The 17,941-nt window shown below is 34.0% G+C and overlaps 1 protein-coding gene and 1 long non-coding RNA gene across 4 annotated transcripts in view; both read left to right on the top strand.

Annotated features, from left to right (window-relative positions):
* The window catches only part of edil3a (EGF like and discoidin domains 3a), a 317,498-nt gene that overhangs the window by 261,673 nt on the left and 37,884 nt on the right, over window positions 1-17,941 (top strand). The gene's annotated exons all lie outside the window — the stretch shown is intronic.
* Window positions 3,458-5,713, top strand: LOC147844356 (uncharacterized). The gene is made up of 2 exons (XR_015491733.1): window positions 3,458-4,611; window positions 4,673-5,713. It is a non-coding gene; the product is annotated as an uncharacterized LOC147844356 (long non-coding RNA).

Raw genomic sequence — 17,941 nt, 5'->3', positions numbered from 1 at the left:
GCAGCCTTACAAGAATTTGACTTTGTATTTCATTTGGCCTGGGGTTGTTTCAGATGATTTCTTACACACTCATTTCGTTAGAAGATTTGTGATACGGTAGACATTATACTGTCCGCTAAAGTTTGGGATCAGTAAGATTTAAATTTTTATTATTTTGTAAATTTAAATTAGTAAAAAAAAATATAATGCACTTTTATTTAGCCAGAATGCACTCAGTTTAGCAAAATTTGTGTAACAATAATTTAAACTTAATGCTGTTTTACCTTTCTATTCATCAAGAATTCTTGATATTAAAATTCAGCTGTCATAAAATAGACAACACTCATTTTCCTTTAGTTTATTCCCTTATTTATCAGAAGTCGCCACAGCAGAATGAACCGCCAATTACCCTGGCACACGTTTATGCAGCAGATGCCTTTCCAGCTGCAACCCCCAGTTCTGGGAAACATTCATACGATCTCTGGAGGAAACCCATACAAACACAGGGAGAACATGCAAACTCCACACAGAAATGCTTCTTTAAAATAGAAAACACTCTTTTGAAATTATAGTAATATTTCAGAATATTTTATAACAAAGAAATATATCTTTGCTTAGTTTTAGAAACTGAACATGAAGTGAAGGTCATTTCACACTGAGCATGTTGAAGTGTGTTGGGTAAGTTACCTAAAAAACTTTGTAATTACTTTACTTAATAGTACTTAAAATCCAAGTACATTTCAAAGCATACAGAATACAAATTAAACACTTTTTATTCTTTAAATTAATAAGTCACATCCATTTAGGTTTAATGGAAAATAACACAATTTTCTATAAAACAAATCAAAACAAAAAATGCTTTAAAGAAATAATGACACCATATATCATTCATACCATGTACTGTATTGATGTTAATTTCAGTTCATTGTTTCTTAAACATGTGTAATTGCCTGACAAATCTAACTTTCTTGAGTTAAAGTTCTTCCTCAAATAGATCTGTATAACATAATAATAATAATAATAATAATAATAATAATAATAATAATAATAATAATAATAATAATAATGATAATAATAATAATAATAATAATAATAATAATAATAATCTAATTCTATGAACTGATTTATATAGAACTGATGAATTTAATCAACAATATTTTTAACAAGTATACCATAAATAAGTAACTAACTAAATGACCGAAAATCAAATGTAATTTTGTCCTCTTAAAATTATAAGGTTCTATCTGACATTTTTGTCAAAATTGAGTTATTGATATATTCTTCTTAAATGACAAATTATTTACATTATGAGATGTTTTTTTATAAGTTGTTTATATTTTAAGACTTTTTTATTTAAAAAAAACAAAAAACAAATGTTACACACATACTGTTTGCTGTGGAAGGCTTTTTTTTTACAAACATTGGGGATTAATTGGGAAACATAATCTAATAACAGTAATATGTTGCTTTGAAACTAATTACACCCAATATTGTTGTTAGTGTTGTTATTAAATGATGTAAATTGCTGACATACTGTGCTTTCACACCAAATGGAAAACCCTTGCCTTTTATATTTATCAGAGCATTTTCTGTTCTCAGACATCAGTGATAACAAACCTTTGACATGCAATATTTACCATGACATAAAAAAAAACTCCTCATTTTGTCCTGTTGTGATTGTCAAATCTAGTGGTAGCTTCATAGGGATCCGTTGTTTAAATTTAAGATCATCTTGACTATGTTCACATGGACATCAATAATCAAATTATTTACCTTAATCTATGTGTTTGGAATATCCTGTCGTAAAATGCGGCGAAAATCCTACATGACGGTAATAGTTTAATTGTGGTGTTTACATGTCTGTACTGCTCTTCGATAATGCGACCAAAATCAGAATACTCCACATGTCTTAACTCTATTTCAGTTTAGTTCGATTATGACCTTAATTTTACATGGTATAATTACATGGTAGACTCTTAAACTGAGTACTGTCTTAATTGTATTAAACCAGATTATTGGTGTCCATGTAAACATACTCACGGTGTCGTAAATCATGCCTACGCACTATGAAAGGGCCCAATTCTGATCCCAATTTTTATAAATGTAACTGTAAGTAAAAAGAGAATTCATTGTTTGCTAATTTAAACTGATTGTGTTTAAGACGTACAACTATATTTGACATTTGAAGTCAACTGCACTGTTGTCAGCACTGTACATTGAAGAGCTGAGTGAAGCTCTCAGTAAAGTATCGTAGATTGTAGTCATATTGGAGTCCTCAGAACTGGCCTGTGAGAGGAGAGACTCCACTGTGAAAGTTGCACACTACACATATTTTGTTAGCATTGTTACCTGATTTGCATAATTCCTTTAGGGAACTGGGTGCTAAAACAGCACAGTCTGCATGTGCTAATAAACAGAGTAATCAGTGGGGATAATTCATTCTTAGTTAATTCCCCGCTTAATCTCTTTATCGGGGAATTTAATGTACCTCTACCTTGTTTTAGAATTACCAACCTTTTAGCTTTCCCATTTCTTTTTTGGCAACTGACCAACCTGTTGAATTGTTCTGTGTTTTGGCTGGCCTCCCTTGATGTTGCCGCAGGCACTGTTTCAGAAGAAGATAGAAAACCACTGTAGTCTGAGCTAGCAAGTTTCATACGGTGCTTTACATTCACTGTTCAGTATTGTACGTGAGGTATGAGAGACCAGGATCTAACTACAGTATTAAAACAGAAATATTTCTCTTTGGATTTCTTTCTTTTTGGCTATTTACAGTCATTTCCACATCATATCAAACATTTCCTTATTTCATTTTAAAATGATGAGTTTGTGTAAAAAAAATAAAAATAAAAATAAAAATTTAAAATAAAAAATTACCCTCATGCACTGTTCAAATGTACTACCCTATTGTTATGTTAAGGGATAAAAACTTCCACTGAATTAAACTGCTGTGACCGGTTTGTGAATTAAACCACTGTGTATGTGTGCGAGCGAGCACACGTGCATGTGTGTGTGTGTGTATGTGTGTGTTTGCATAAATCTGTTAATCAAACTCAGTTCTGATTAAAACTAATGCTGTAAACATTACATTTTTTTACAGGATTTTTAACTCTTTAATTTATTAATTAATAAATTATGTCATTGATATGGTCAAAACAAAACACACAAAATGCAATAATATATAAAAATAATAATATATAAAAATATGTATTTATCTGATGCATTTTTACAGTTCAATTTAGTAAATGTTTTCATCCTTAAGATAACAAAATGTTAGTAAGTTTGCCCAGAGTGTATTGTTGAGGCTTTTTTATATATATTTATTCAAATCTTTTATTCAAAATATGTGTTAAATGGGATTTGTCATCAAAAATCATTCTGCTAGCTGAAACAGAAAAGTTATGGCAAAATTAAGACTCAAAATCACCTCAAAGTGAATGAAAACATCTTCAACATATAAGATTTAAGAATGAAAAATGACGTTAGATAAATTGTTGCTGTTTTGATGGTTGGGGGCGAGGGGGATATTAAACATATTCTATGTCACATACATATTCTATGGCATTATTGTTTTTTTTTTTTTTTTTTGTTTCATTGATTAGAACAAAGTCAAAATGTGTGCAATATGCACTGTAAAAAAATCCTTCAAGTTATCCCTACACAATCAATTAACTTAATCAATTTTGTAAATTTAAGTGGATTGAACATAGAACAATTAAGTTGTCCCAAAAACTTTAAGACTTGTGTTGTTTCAGATCATTTTAAATAAGTAGTTTGAACAAGCGGGAATGTTTTTTGAGTGTAAGGTTGCCTACAGATTCTGACTGAAACATATGGTGCTATAACTGTAGTCAACTATACATCATTTGCTTTACTTTCACTGCGTGCAAACCAACACTATGCATCAAATGGTCATGTATATACATAAATGTGCTAGACTTTAATAGTAAGGCAAGCCAGTGTTGCAAAACCAGTGCATAAGTGGTGTTGTAGTATTCTTGGTTTGGGCATATCTATGATTTATTGAACAATCACATGCGTTCTGCCTTCTTTAAATGTACATCATTCTTTTTGAAAGTCTTCGTATTGATTGCATTCGTACTAGGTGCCATTGTCAGTCTAAGATTACTTTCAAGACAATCCAGACCTCATATCCAAGATAGTAAGTAGTTAAGTTTAAGTAATATACATTTTTAAACACAATCTTGACAGCAATTTTTATTTTTATTTTTTAAAAGTGCACAGAACTGCTGTGCATTTATAAGCAGTACATAAATGTTTTGTTACTAACTGAATCAACCGCTTTAAACAAATTAATAAAGCAGTACAATTCAAAATCTGGACTCTGGATCCAGACTCACCTCCATTTCATAAACACATGCAAACCTTGTAATTTTGTTTTTTTCATTTATTTTTGGTAGTGTTTAAAGTTTTCCAGTGTGGCGCTGTTATCATGATGTCCAGTTGGCTCGTTTTTTTTTTTTTTTTTTTTTTTGTAATCACGTTACATCTGGGGGTTCAAACTAAATAGGGTGTGAGCATGGTAATTTAACCAATTTTGAAAGAAGCTGCAGATCACATGGTTCTATACACTCATCAGCCACTTTATTAGGTACACCTGTCCAACTGCTTGTTAACACAAACTTCTAATCAGCCAATCACATGGTAGAACTCAATGTATTTAAGCATGTAGACATGGTCAAGACGAACTGTTGCAGTTCAAATTGAGCATCAGAATGGGGATGAAAGGTGATTTAAGGGACTTTAAATGTGTCATGGTGCCAGATGGGCTGGTCTAATTATTTCAGAAACTGCTTATCTACTTGGATTTTCACAAACAATCATCTCTAGGGTTTCGAAGAATGGTCTAAAAAAAAAGAGAAAATTTTGATCCCAGAGGTCAGAGGAGAATGACCAGACTGGTTCAACAGTATCTCATATAACCACTCGTTACAATCAAGGAATGCAGAAGAGCACCTCTGAATGCACAACACATTCAACCTTGAGGTGGATGGGCTACATCAGCAGAAGATCACACCGGGTGCCACTTCTGTCAGCTGTGAATAGGAAACTGAGGCTACAATTTGCACAGGCCCACCAAAATTGGACAATAGAAGATTGTGAAAATGTTGCCGGGTCTGATGAGTTTCGATTTCTGCTGCGACATTTGGATGGTAGGGTCAGAATTTGGCGTCAACAACATGAAAGCATGGATCCATCCTGCCTTCAGCAGTTCAGGCTGCTGGTGATGGTGTAATGGTGTGGGGGATATTTTCTTGGCAAACTTTGAGCCCATTAGTACCAACTGAGCATTGTGTCAATGCCACAGCCTACCTGAGTATTGTGGCTGACCATGTCCATCCCTTTATGACCACAGTGTACCCCTCTTCTGATAACTACTTCCAGCAGGATAACACACATGTCATAAAGCGTGAATCTCTCAGACTGGTTTCTTAAACATGACAACGAGTTCACGGCACTCAAATGGCCTCCACAGTCTCCAGATCAATCTAATAAAGTGGTCGGTCAGTGTATGTAATATACTCTATGTACATACATGCAGCATATATTTCATTATTGTGAAAATTGGCTTTTATACAGTATATGAATATGGCAGGATGAGGTCCAAGCAACATCTGCAAGTACATCTTTGAGAACCGGACCAAACAGTTACACCATTGTATAGTATAATACCACACTACAAAAAAAAAAAAAAAAAAAAAAAAAAAAAATATATATATATATATATATATATATATATATATATATATATATATATATATATATATATATATATATATATATATATATATATATATATATATATATATATATATATATATATATATATATATATATATATATATATATTGTCCCAACACAAATCAATGAGTTATCTTAACAAATTTAAGTGGATTAAACATAAAACCATAAAGTTGTTAAGGAAAAAAAATCTTAAGAATTGTGTTGTTTTAGCTCATTATATGTAAATAGTTTGAAGAAGCAGCAAAATATTTTTGAGTTTACTTTAATGTCTGCTATGGCCCATTTTTTTGTATTGAGTTTGTTCCTGCTTTTAATCTACACTCCCCTGAACACTTACAATACACATGCATGGCATCATCGTTTTTAAACACTCTCATTTCAGGTGTTCAGTTTTCAAAGAGATCCACTTTGTAACCCATTTTCAGATTTGTGTGTTTTCTTTCCTGAAAACACCATTGTCGCACAAAACACATACGTTTCTTGATATGTTTAAAACATTTTTGTGTAAACAGCTCAGTGTCATTTTGATGTCACCTAAAAGTGTTTTACTTTTCTGATTGTTTGACTCTTCTGCATTTTCTTTCTTCTGAATTTCAGTTGCATTACTGTAAAACTAGCTTTTTAGACTGATCAGACAGACCATCAAACAGAATGATCTGGACTCCAGAAAGCAGCTTCACAGTGGCAGAGACGGGACTGACATTAGAGAAAGCTTGAGGATGAGATGGTGAAATCTTCCAAAGCAAACAGTGAATATGCTCAGTTCCAGCTGGCAGAGGCATATTAGTTAATTATGCACATTAGCAGGCTAACCACATAACACACTGAGAGCCTGCCAGAGTGCACTTGGCTGTTTTGTAGAACTTCCTTGTTACAGAGTCATTGCAGCAATACAAGCATATGCTAAATGCTACAGTAAGTATGTTGACCCTTCACATGCAGCAACAGTTACTAGAAAAACCACAGAAGAAACCACACACATGACCAGTTAAATGACCATAGAAACCAACCAACTTGTGTGTTTTCTACCTAATAATACATATACATCTATGGTAGACATTCAGTTAGGAGAAGAACTTTATTGACAGATATGTTTATTTAAACAGGCAGTTTTAGGTGCTTGCAAATAATTTTTATTTGTCAATTATCTCCCTCTGATTGTATGAATAAATGATGGGTATAGGGTTAGGTTTAGGGGTAGGGATTTGTTTTGGACTAATTGTCCAGACAGGAATGATTTTTCCAGAAGCATTAAACTCTGCTATACCATGATTTGGCATTTAATGTCAGAACATTAAAGTGTGTTTATTAGTATACTTTATTTAAATTACACTGTTAAAAGTTTTTTTATATTTTTTGTTTAGTGTTTTTTTATTTTTTTATGCTTTTGAATTGCGTTATGGGACCTTGAAATTAACCTTGAAAAGGTGTTTTAATTAACATTTTGAATAGTTTAAAGTAATATATTGTCTATATTGGTGTTGCATATTTAGCTACAAAGCCTTGTGATAAACTTCCAGTACATTTTCTCTTATTTTACAGACTTATCTCTCTATATATTATTTATTAAACATAATATTATTAAACTTTGTTAAACTGTAGAGTTGAATTTTCCACATCGAAAGAAGACAGAGTAGAAATCAAGGTCTCATAATCCACAACCTTAAATAATCAGAAAACACTTATAATATAATATTATATTACAAAATATGTTATATGTTAATTAACAGTTAATTTTAACAGTGCGTAAAATAATAAAGTGTATTTTCAGTCTGCTTTTTACGTACTTCTTAGAAATATAAGTAGCTGTGTTTACTTTTTTGGTTGAATGGGCTTAATTTATTAATATGTGTTTCACATAATATTACATACTCCTTCAGTTTCAGAAACAAGGTAATGTGTGCACTTGGATTGGTTAAATAGAGAGACCAAATGACGAGAATGGGACACCGTACTAGGACACGTCACAGCTTTTCTCCATAATACTCATAATTTTACATGGAATTCAGATAAAAAAACTAGTTTTGAACTATACTTGTGCATTTATAGGGCACCTATAATGAAAATCATCTTTTGAAAGCTGTTTGGACAGGATTGTGTGTAGGTATAGTGGGTCCAGTCATATTGGACTGTTAGAAACACAATACATTTCTTTCTTTGTTTTTTTTTTTTTGTAGTTTTTTTTTCTGATGTTAAAATAGGATCCAAGTCCTTACCTTTTTGAGACCCATCACAACGTGACAAAGGAGTGTGGTTTCCCTGCCCACTAAGTTTAACAAGACAGGACGTGCGCAAAGCAACTGTGATTAAAAGATCTGTTCAGCTCACTGTGATCATCAGTCATCATCAAATGTGATCAAGAATGAGTTTTACAAGTTTCAAACGTTTTTAAAACAGTGCATGCTTGTAATGAATTACAGCGGTTTTATCGTCTTTGCTTTATCACCACAGCCACATGTCAGTAAAATTATAAAATAAGACGATTAAATCCCGGAATGTGAATGTTAAATCGAGTTTATTTGTCATAACAGATATTTATACAGAAGTGGATATTAATGTGTATCCTGTCACATTCTCCATGCAAAAACAGTGCAAAGTTAAACACATGGCATGTGTGTGTCTGCTGTGTGTATTTGCGTGAACATCGAAACGACAATGTGTGTGACTCATTATTGCAGAAAGGCTTGACGTAACTCTACAACAAATACATCAAATAATCATTGGGAAAGTTCTTACTGTAGTATATCCCACAAACGTTAGGTGAGATCTGCTTCCTTCATGTCTGTCACTGTGCTGTTTATCTGATTCAACAGAGGCGCAAACTGAGGCACACTCTGACGCCCCATCCTAAGTAGTATTCAAACAATAAACTTCCAACTATGTCAGTATACTTTAATATATGCAACTAATTCAGTATCTTTATACTTAAATATATAACGCTAAGAATGAAACTAATTATGTTTATGCACTACATATTTGCATATCAGTTTCATTCTTTTTTCTGATTCATTTGAAACGTTGAATCCCTTACATCTCCTTGATGAATTTGCATATAAACAAAAGAATTCCCACAGCAAGTGACTCCCATCAACTAATTTCAACTAAGGGATATAATTTTACACATGGGTCTCATAAAGCATCTCATAAATAAAGCTGTTTGCAGGGTCTGGCAATCTTTGTCATCTGATAGTCATGTGTTTTCGCAGTTAATTATCTCCTGTGTCATAATGAATACATTTGACTGTTGCTTTGCATTTAATTAAAAGGATCTCCAGCATTCTCTTCTCTTGTGTTGCCAGAATAGTATAGGAGAACATCTAAAAATGCCATGTCCTCTGATTAACAAGTGCTCAGGCTGAACAAGACTCATTACAAAGCAGCAGTGAACTGGCTCTTTAATACACCCCCCAGTGCTTTGCATAAATCACTGTAAATGTCATTAAAGCAATACCGTTTTGGTTAGGATAAGAAAACCTATCATAGCAGGCTTCCTGTAAGGGTTTAAATTTACTGATCTTAATTGAGCCAATGGCAAATGATTCACCGGACATCTTTTTATCATTCATTGTAGACAGTGTAATTAAGGGAAGGGCGACAAAAACTTAAATAATTGACAATTAGTTCACCTCAGTCTCATTTATCTCTCTCATGCCCTTGGAATTGTGTTGTACTTGATGTTGCTGCTATTTTGGACAGTAGCCTGCAACAAAAGCATCTTGTAGGTGTATAACAGAGCAAAGCAAGTGTTTTCAGTTCTTTCACATGGAGCAGTAATGTGTAGTATTGACATTTTGTTGCAGAAAGCATGACAAGCAAAGCATGCAAATCTTCTGGTATAACTGTACTGGCCAGGGGTTGCCAGTATAGCTGTATGCTAAAAAGGATGTCTGTACACTCTAAAAAACGTCAATATAGATAATTTCTGTGTGATGATGTCATTGGCCCATGAACATTTTCTGCTTGTTATCAAACTATTTCATAACTGGAACAAGAAGCAATTCAAACATAACGTATTGTCAAAACAGCAGTCATAACGTTATTTATCAATTTGTGGCTCTTTTTGGATTCTCTAAAGCTATAAAAATTAAGTGAAAGTCATGTTTTTAAAAAGAAAAACATTTGAAGTACTGTAAATTTATGTTTTTGCAATCAGAAATATATGTCGTTGCTAGCTGAAAGTTGCTAGACACAAAAAAAAGTATTGGATGCTCAATGCATGTCAATCTTTCCATTCAAAATAATCAAAAAATATGAAATGCTCTATAAAACATTGTTTTGTAAGTTTAATAAAAGTTAAACAAAAATGTTAGAATGAAATAAATATATTAGGAAAAGTCAACATATGTATATGCCTTTTATTTAGCAAAGTTTATTTGTAAAGTTAAATTTATCAAAATTTAAAAAAAAAAGACATTCAAAAAAAATATTAATTAAAAATAATGTATTAGTATTAATTAATAATAAATATTTAAAACAACTGTTTGGGTGTACAAATGTTATTAACAACTTGATTTACTAACAGCTTGTAGAAGATACTATTTATAGAATAAATAAATGAATGCATAAATAAATAAATAAATAAATAAATAAATAAATAAATAAATAAATAAATAAATAAATAAATAAATAAATAAATAAATAAATAAATAGTAATACTTTACGGATTTATTATGATGCATTCATTCATTCATTTATTTATTTATTTTTTTCAGCTTAGTCCCTTTATTAATCTGGAGTCACCACTGCGGAATGAACCGCCAACTTATCCAGCATATGTTTTATACAGCGGATACCCTTTCAGCTACAACCCATCAATTTTGCCTACCCAATTTACCTGTACCACTTGTCTTTGAACTGTGGGAGAAACCGGATCACCCGATGGAAACCCAAGTGAAAGTGGAGAGAACATGCAAACTCCACACAGAAATGCCAACTGACCCAGCCGAGGCTCAAGCCAGCGACCTTCTTGCTGTGAGGCGAAAGCAGTACCTACTGCGCCACCACGTTGCCCTATTATGATGCAATAAAACAATGAAAAAAAAATACAGATGAAAGGCAGTTGTCGACTTTCCCGGCTGGGCGAGTTGGCCTTTCTGTGTTTGCATGTTCTCTCCATGTCGGCGTGGGTTTCCTCCGGGTGCACCAGTTTCCCCCACACAGTCAAAAGTCGTGCAATATATGTGAACTGGGTAAGCTAATATGTCCGTAGTGTATGTGTGTGAATGAGTATGTGTATGGGTGTTTCCCAGAACGGGGTTGCAGCCGGTAGGGCATCCGCTGTGTGAAACTGCGTGAAACATATGCTGAATAAGTTGCCGGTTTATTCCGCTGTGGTGACCCTGATGAATAAAGGGACTAAGCTGAAGGAAAATGAATGAATGAAAGAAAGAAGCACATCTTAACCCATTTAGATGTTGTTGTATTTGCTGGAGCAACTAGCAAGTTGATAAAATTTTCCCTGCTCATGCTCAATTGGAATCCAGAAGACATACGAATAAGAGAGCAACATCATTTCTTAATGAAAGCTGACACTTAATTTAATTCCCATTATTATAGAATCTTTATATTGATACCAAATGTTTCATATTGAAAGCAACGGTGTAACTTTCATGTGAAAATAAATGGATTAACGGTGTATACTGCATGCATTCAACAGTGCCTCACTTTTAATCTTAACACACCAGAAGCCAACGTATGCCTATGAATGGCAAACTGTTTTACAAACACCACACTGAGGTGAGGCCAATCTAAAGAGACCAGTGATCTGTCTGAGCTAGAACAAATTGCTCAAGTGAAGGAGTCTGGGCGTGGGACAGTAATTAGGAGTAATGCAAGATTGATTCGTACTCAGCGGCAATGCCTTGATTAATGTCAGGCTCTCTGCAAACAGAAACATGTGTTAGTGTTAATCAGAAGGTCTGGTATAATTGCTCTGTGTTTGGGGGCCTGTTTTGGTATGTAACCTGGTGGATGCTTCTGGCAATTGAAACGGGTTCCCTTAGTCAACAACACCAGGCGAATCTCATCGTGTCCACAACTGCGAGCTTGCTACTTGCGTGTTGATTAAATTTCTGCTCTGTCGCAGTTGTTTATTGTGTACACACTTCAAAAAATGGAACGTGTCATCACCCTAGACTACAAATCTTCGAAAACTGCAGCCTTGGAAAAATGAGCGAATCGACTTGACAGAAGTTGAAAGGAATTGTAATTGTCTCCTAGAGCAGTAATGATGACTAGCTAAATAAAGGCTGGGGCTACTGCTGTTTTGATTAAATGTCACACATGAAAAATGAAGCTCAACAAGCAGCCATCGAAGCTTATAGAAAGAAGGATCTGAAGTTTGGTTCCATATTTGCCAATTATGGAATCAAAGCAGTCCATATATATAATGTGGCTTAGCTAAATGTCTGCTAAGTGTCGTTCTTGTAGTCTAGTCTCCTTTTTAACTTTTCTTCCCCACCCTTAAGCTGTTAAAATCATATGACATGCATTGCTTCATGCTGAACGGAATAGCTTTTTTAATGCTATTTGTCTTATTACCCAGCCTTGTAAAGGAATCAATAGAAATGCTACCTGAAGCCATGTTGTCTCACTGAACTAATTGTGAGCTGAAAATAAAGTCTTCAGGATTCCAATACAATCATTGAACAGACAACAAAACTAGCATTTCCATGATTCTTGGTACCAATCCAGAGCGTAAATGAAACGGAACAACTCCCACAGTGAGTCGAATCCCATTTGGGCTTCGGGGAAATAAGCCTTTATTTCACAAATAAAAAAGAAATGCAATTATAAGCATCCCATTTAGTTTTTAATTATGCCATTTACACTCAGAAATTATTCAGGAGCATTTCACGGTTGATTCGAATGGGTCAGATTCTGTGATCAGAGATGTAAAACTAAAAGACATAAACACAACATGTACGCCAAATCTTACCTACAAATCATTACTTGCATGATGGCAGTGCTTCAGCTTTTAGTGTCTTATGACAATTTGTTGATTGGTTGTAGTGAAACCTGTGGCTTCACTTAGGGTGCTTTCACACCTACACTTTTGTTTCGGAACGTATCTCGTTTGCCCAGTTAGCGCGGTTCGATTGGCATATGTGAACAGGGCAATCACGCTCTGTTCCGCGCCAAAGTAATCGCTCCGATATCACTTGAATGAGGTGGTCTCGGCTCGATTGAAACGAACCCTGGAGCGGTTCGATTGCAGTGAGAAAGCGATCCGATCCGAGCGCGGTTATATCACAGTGTTTTATGGATATGTAATAGGCTTACGGCTATATGAAGAGAGAATTATGAGTAGGGCGGGAAGTTTCGCGAGTCTCCGGATGCCCGCAAACGAGTGATGATCTCCTGGTAATCTCGCGTCTCTCTCCCAGTCCTCAAATAGGCATCGTCGCGCACCCTTCTCACCCCTCCCCACCGTGTCTCTCCTCAGACACGTCACGCGCGCGCACCCTGTCAATCACCACCAAACCATCACCTCTCCTGTCAGCTGAGCGGGACGCTGCAAAATAAACCCTGACACTCTGACCAATGTAAGGAGAGTTTACTCGCACGTGACTTGTTTTAGCTCTTTTGGTCCGATTACAAACTTTGCAGTGTGAAAGCGAACCACTCCAAGAGCAAAGAGCAACAATGTAACAATTTTAATCTCTGTTTAGGAACAACTGAATCGATTCACAGGTGTGAAAGCACCCTTAGTTTATCAACACCAAATGTCTCACACTGCTTGAAGTATTTCTCTGAAGAAAAGAAAAAAAATGAGGCCAAACATATTTAATAATTAAATTTATTGAAATCTTTCAAATGTATTTGTCTACTGTTGCTTAAATATTTGTTTACTGTATACATGTGATGGGATATCTTTGGTAAAATCTGACCTGTAGTAAGTTAGTCTTCCTCTGGAAATGTGCTGTAACCTTTAGAATGACAAAATGGCCTTTATGTGAATTTTTGTAAATATTTTTCTTAAATATTAGCAAAGTCCCTTTAAGGCAAGTCATTTCACTCGGTGGCCATCTTTGAAAAGCCTCTCGGGCAGTATGATCGGGCATTCTGTCTGAAAGGGGAAACATTAAATTCTCCACATTTTTGGTCTTGATGGTGAATCTCCTCCAAAAATTAAAGGGACTGTTTGTTTTCATGGTTGTGGCTGTTTGGTTAATTGCTGTCAAGAGATGTGCGTTTGACAGGATTGACTGTACCTCGCATTATTTCATGCAGAATACAAACCCCCCAAAAAATTTGTTTTCAGGTGCAGTTATTTCATTTACACATTTCAAGCTTTATTTGGATATATTTCTTATGTTTATGTTTCTTATGTTAAGCAAGTATTCGCTAAGATTTCAGTGTGCTTGTTGACCATCAACCTGTTTCAAAAGCACACGTCTAGTCAAAGATCAACTATCAACTAAGGTGGGGCTTCATTTGTCATATTGGCAGTTAAACTTTTTCCCATTTAAAACTATACGTGAGACTTGTGTATTCTATAGACTTTGATATTAGTCTACTGTAAACATGCAAATAAATCTCACCTGTTGTAAGTCAATCTGGCCTCTGAGAATGTGCTGCAGCCTTCAGAATGAGACAATCAAATTTGGGTAAATTATTGTAAATATTTGTTTTTAAATATTTGACTACTGTACATTTATGCATGGAAATACTGGTAAAATCTCACCTTTTAATAAATCAGTCTGCTCTCTGGGAACAACCTTTAAAATGAGAAATGTACATTTAAATGAATTACTGTTAGTATTATTTCAAAACATCTTCTACTGTAAATAAATGGGAGATCCATTCAACTCTATATTAAAATAACGGTAGTAGATTAGTCAGGGAACTAGAAAATTACCATTTTTATACTCATATAGAGATATTGCAAAGTCAAACCTAAAACAAACCTTACTAAGCTTAATAAATGTGGCCAAAGTCCAAAATCTGCTCTGGAAACATTTATACTGTGAACGATACATTAGGATCAGTTCATATATGTCATTTTATAACACAACTTTGAAGAATTATTACTTACCAAATGTGATGACTGAACAATTAAAATATTTGGTGAAAAATACCCCATGTGTCTGACTTCTTCTGTATGGCAGTTGGCAAACTGACTTAATTGGGCATATTCCACCACCTGCTGAATTGGAAGTATGGGGTAAAACTTAAAAGACGCTGGTTCATCACGTTTTTAAGTTGAGTCGACAAACTAGACTAGTTGGGACAACAAAAACTTACCAGGTTAAGTTAACATACCAACTTTGTGGTTTTAAATTACAAAATCATGTTAAAAAAAAGCTAAGGTCACTTTTTATTTTGATGGTGTGTTTGTTGAATTTAAGTTACATTGCATCTACATGCCAACTCATTCTCATTAGATTATAAGTAGACTGTTGGATTGGGGTTAGGGTTTCGTATAGTCAGTTAAATGTCTGTTGAGGAAGCAGTATCAACAGATATTAAGCAGAGAGTCTACTAATATTCGTATGAACCATCAAAACAAAGTGCTACCAAAACTAAAATGCAGAATTTTTTTTATAGCATATCTATTGCTCCTGGTCATCACATAATAGAAAAAGGAGGGAAAAGGTGAATTGTAATATTTCTGTGCCAATGTGTGCATTTATCAGATTGAATACTGTTTTAACACTACAGCACCTTATTGTTCACTCTTTGAAGAAGTGTTTTCACACATTAAGTGGAAACAGAAAAAATATATATTTAGCATTGATTATTATTCATTTCACCTTTAGAACATTGCTGTTTTCCTGTCAAGTCGTGTGCTTAAAGAACGTGAACGCAACAGATGTTGGTGTTCACCTGCCAAGAGAAGGCGCTTTCTCTTTTTTTTTTTTAATGTGTGAGGTGTGCAGGTGTGAAAAAGTCAAGGGCAAAATCACTTTCAGATGATTCGAGATGTTTTTGTAGGCAGATGGTGCTGATGTGCTCACCAGGGAATTAGCTAGTCTGAGCTGTGCGTAGAACTCATTGAAGTTTATTCACATTTTAGCTAATTCTAAATGACAAATCACGCACCCACAGTTAGTAATTTTTATTAAATACATTTTTTAACACAAATCTGTACTGCTTTGTGAGCTCATCAAATGGATGACTTATGTATGATTTGTAAATCGCTTATAAATGGCAATTAAAGGCTATGTGTGACCAGAAAAAGGAAATGAACAACAGAGAGATTCAGAGCAAACAAATGTTCATTTCAACATACAAAAAATGAAACTGTACAACTGTATCAAATGAAAAATAAATAGTTGCACTCGTAAATCAAAATAAGATGATTGTACAGTTTAAACATTGCTGAATGCAGTTCAATGTCAGGATACGAGGTGTAAAAAAGTATTGAACATGTCCCCATTTTTCTCAGACAACATATTTCTAAAGGTGCTGTTGACTTGAAATGTTCACCAAATATTGGTAACAATCAAAAAAAAAAAATAATAATAATAATCCATATATGCAAAAAAAAAAAAAAAAAACTATATGAATTAATTTACAAATGTTAAAAAAAGTAATGTGTAATAGAATTGAATAAAACATGTACAAAGTATAAAGAAAGGGAGGTATAGAAAGCCAGTGAAAGTCCAGACGGCAGGTGAAATTTCTCAGAAGTTATTTAGCAACCGTTTGCCATTCCTCATTTTAAATTAATATCAGCTGCTTCAGTCCAACACCTGCATTGCGAGGATTATGAAGATGAAACCAGAGTGGACATTTCAGCGAGACAATGATCCAAAACACAGTCAAGGACAGAGTTTCTCAGGTTTCAGAGAAAGAAGATCAAGCTGTAGAGGATAGGCCTGGCCAATCGCATGACTTAAATTCAAAAGAAAATACAAAATAAAGCTCAGATTTGATAGACAAGACCCACAGAACCATCAAGATTTTGTATGCTCTGTTGAATTCTGTGAAAAAAAAATCACATCTGAGCAATGTATGCACAACAGATAATTCTATAAAATATATCGTCACCTTAGAATTATAAGGTTCTATCTGAAATTTGTCAAAATGGAGTTATTGACATATTCTTATTTATTGACAACTTATTTACATTATGGGATGTTTTTGTGTACATTTTAAGACTTTTACTTTAAAAACAAATATTACACACACTGTTTGCTATGGAATGCAAAAACTTTAAAGCTCAATATCTCAAAATCATTCAGAACGCAGATAAAACCTTATATTTCCAAAGTGACGATATATATATATAAATATGCAAAAGTTTTCTTAAGTGATCATAGCGTATCACTCCAGTTGTTACATTGTTTTCCAGTAACATTTAGGATTAGGAGTATTGTAAGTTAGTTATTTTGCTTAACTAACTAATTGCTAATGCTTAATTTCATAGTGTGCAGTTATTCTAAAGTGTTGCCATAGTAGTCCAGTGACTTTTATTTTTTATGTGATTTCAAAATGACTTTATCCTGTTAAACTAAATGGCTTCTTGTAAAAAAAAATAGAAAAATAAATTTAAAAAAAAGATGAAAGATGAAACATTTCATCCTGACATGTTTAGACCACAGAGAGCAAGTGCTATTTGCATGCATGCAGTTTGAATTGTTCCTACATTTTTGTGTATTTGTATGACTTGTGGTGGTTTTGGTTTGTCTGTGACCCTTCAGATGCACATGTTTGTGCATGTGCATGGAGGAGTATTTTATTATTTATTATTCCAAGACATCATGTTTTTGGTGGTGCAGGTGTTTCAGCTCATCTGCCATGTGCTAGATTAATGTTTTTTCACCATTTCTATACAATAAAAACAATGGAGAGATGCTGATCAGTGTATAAAAGTGTAACTTTTATATTTATTTTGAATCTTTGCATAAAAAACTAACAACTAAACCTATATTGAAATCTAGCATTGAGGGAAATCTGTTAGTGAGCTTCATCTTAGTTTTCACTTCATGCTTTTTAATAAATCAAGTATGCGTGAGATTGTTTACATACTTGGGGGACATTTCCCCTCGTCTCCTCCAGAACTGAGAGCCACGTAAATGTTAACTCTGTGTTTTGTGAATGATCTAAAATTTAACTAATTCAATTTGAGAGTGCTTCTTATCCTCATCACAGACCCTCTGTTTGATGAAGGCCAATGAAACTTTCACTTTACCCAATTTGAGTTGATTTCCCTGAGTGTCAGCGCAAATTCGATTAGTCGATAAACGGT

Source organism: Danio rerio, chromosome 5, assembly GCF_052040795.2.
Source record: "Danio rerio strain M-AB ecotype USA chromosome 5, GRCz13ab, whole genome shotgun sequence".
Lineage (NCBI taxonomy): Eukaryota > Metazoa > Chordata > Actinopteri > Cypriniformes > Danionidae > Danio > Danio rerio.
Note: the sequence above shows the minus strand (reverse complement) of the source record. Positions and strands in the feature narration are given on the sequence as shown.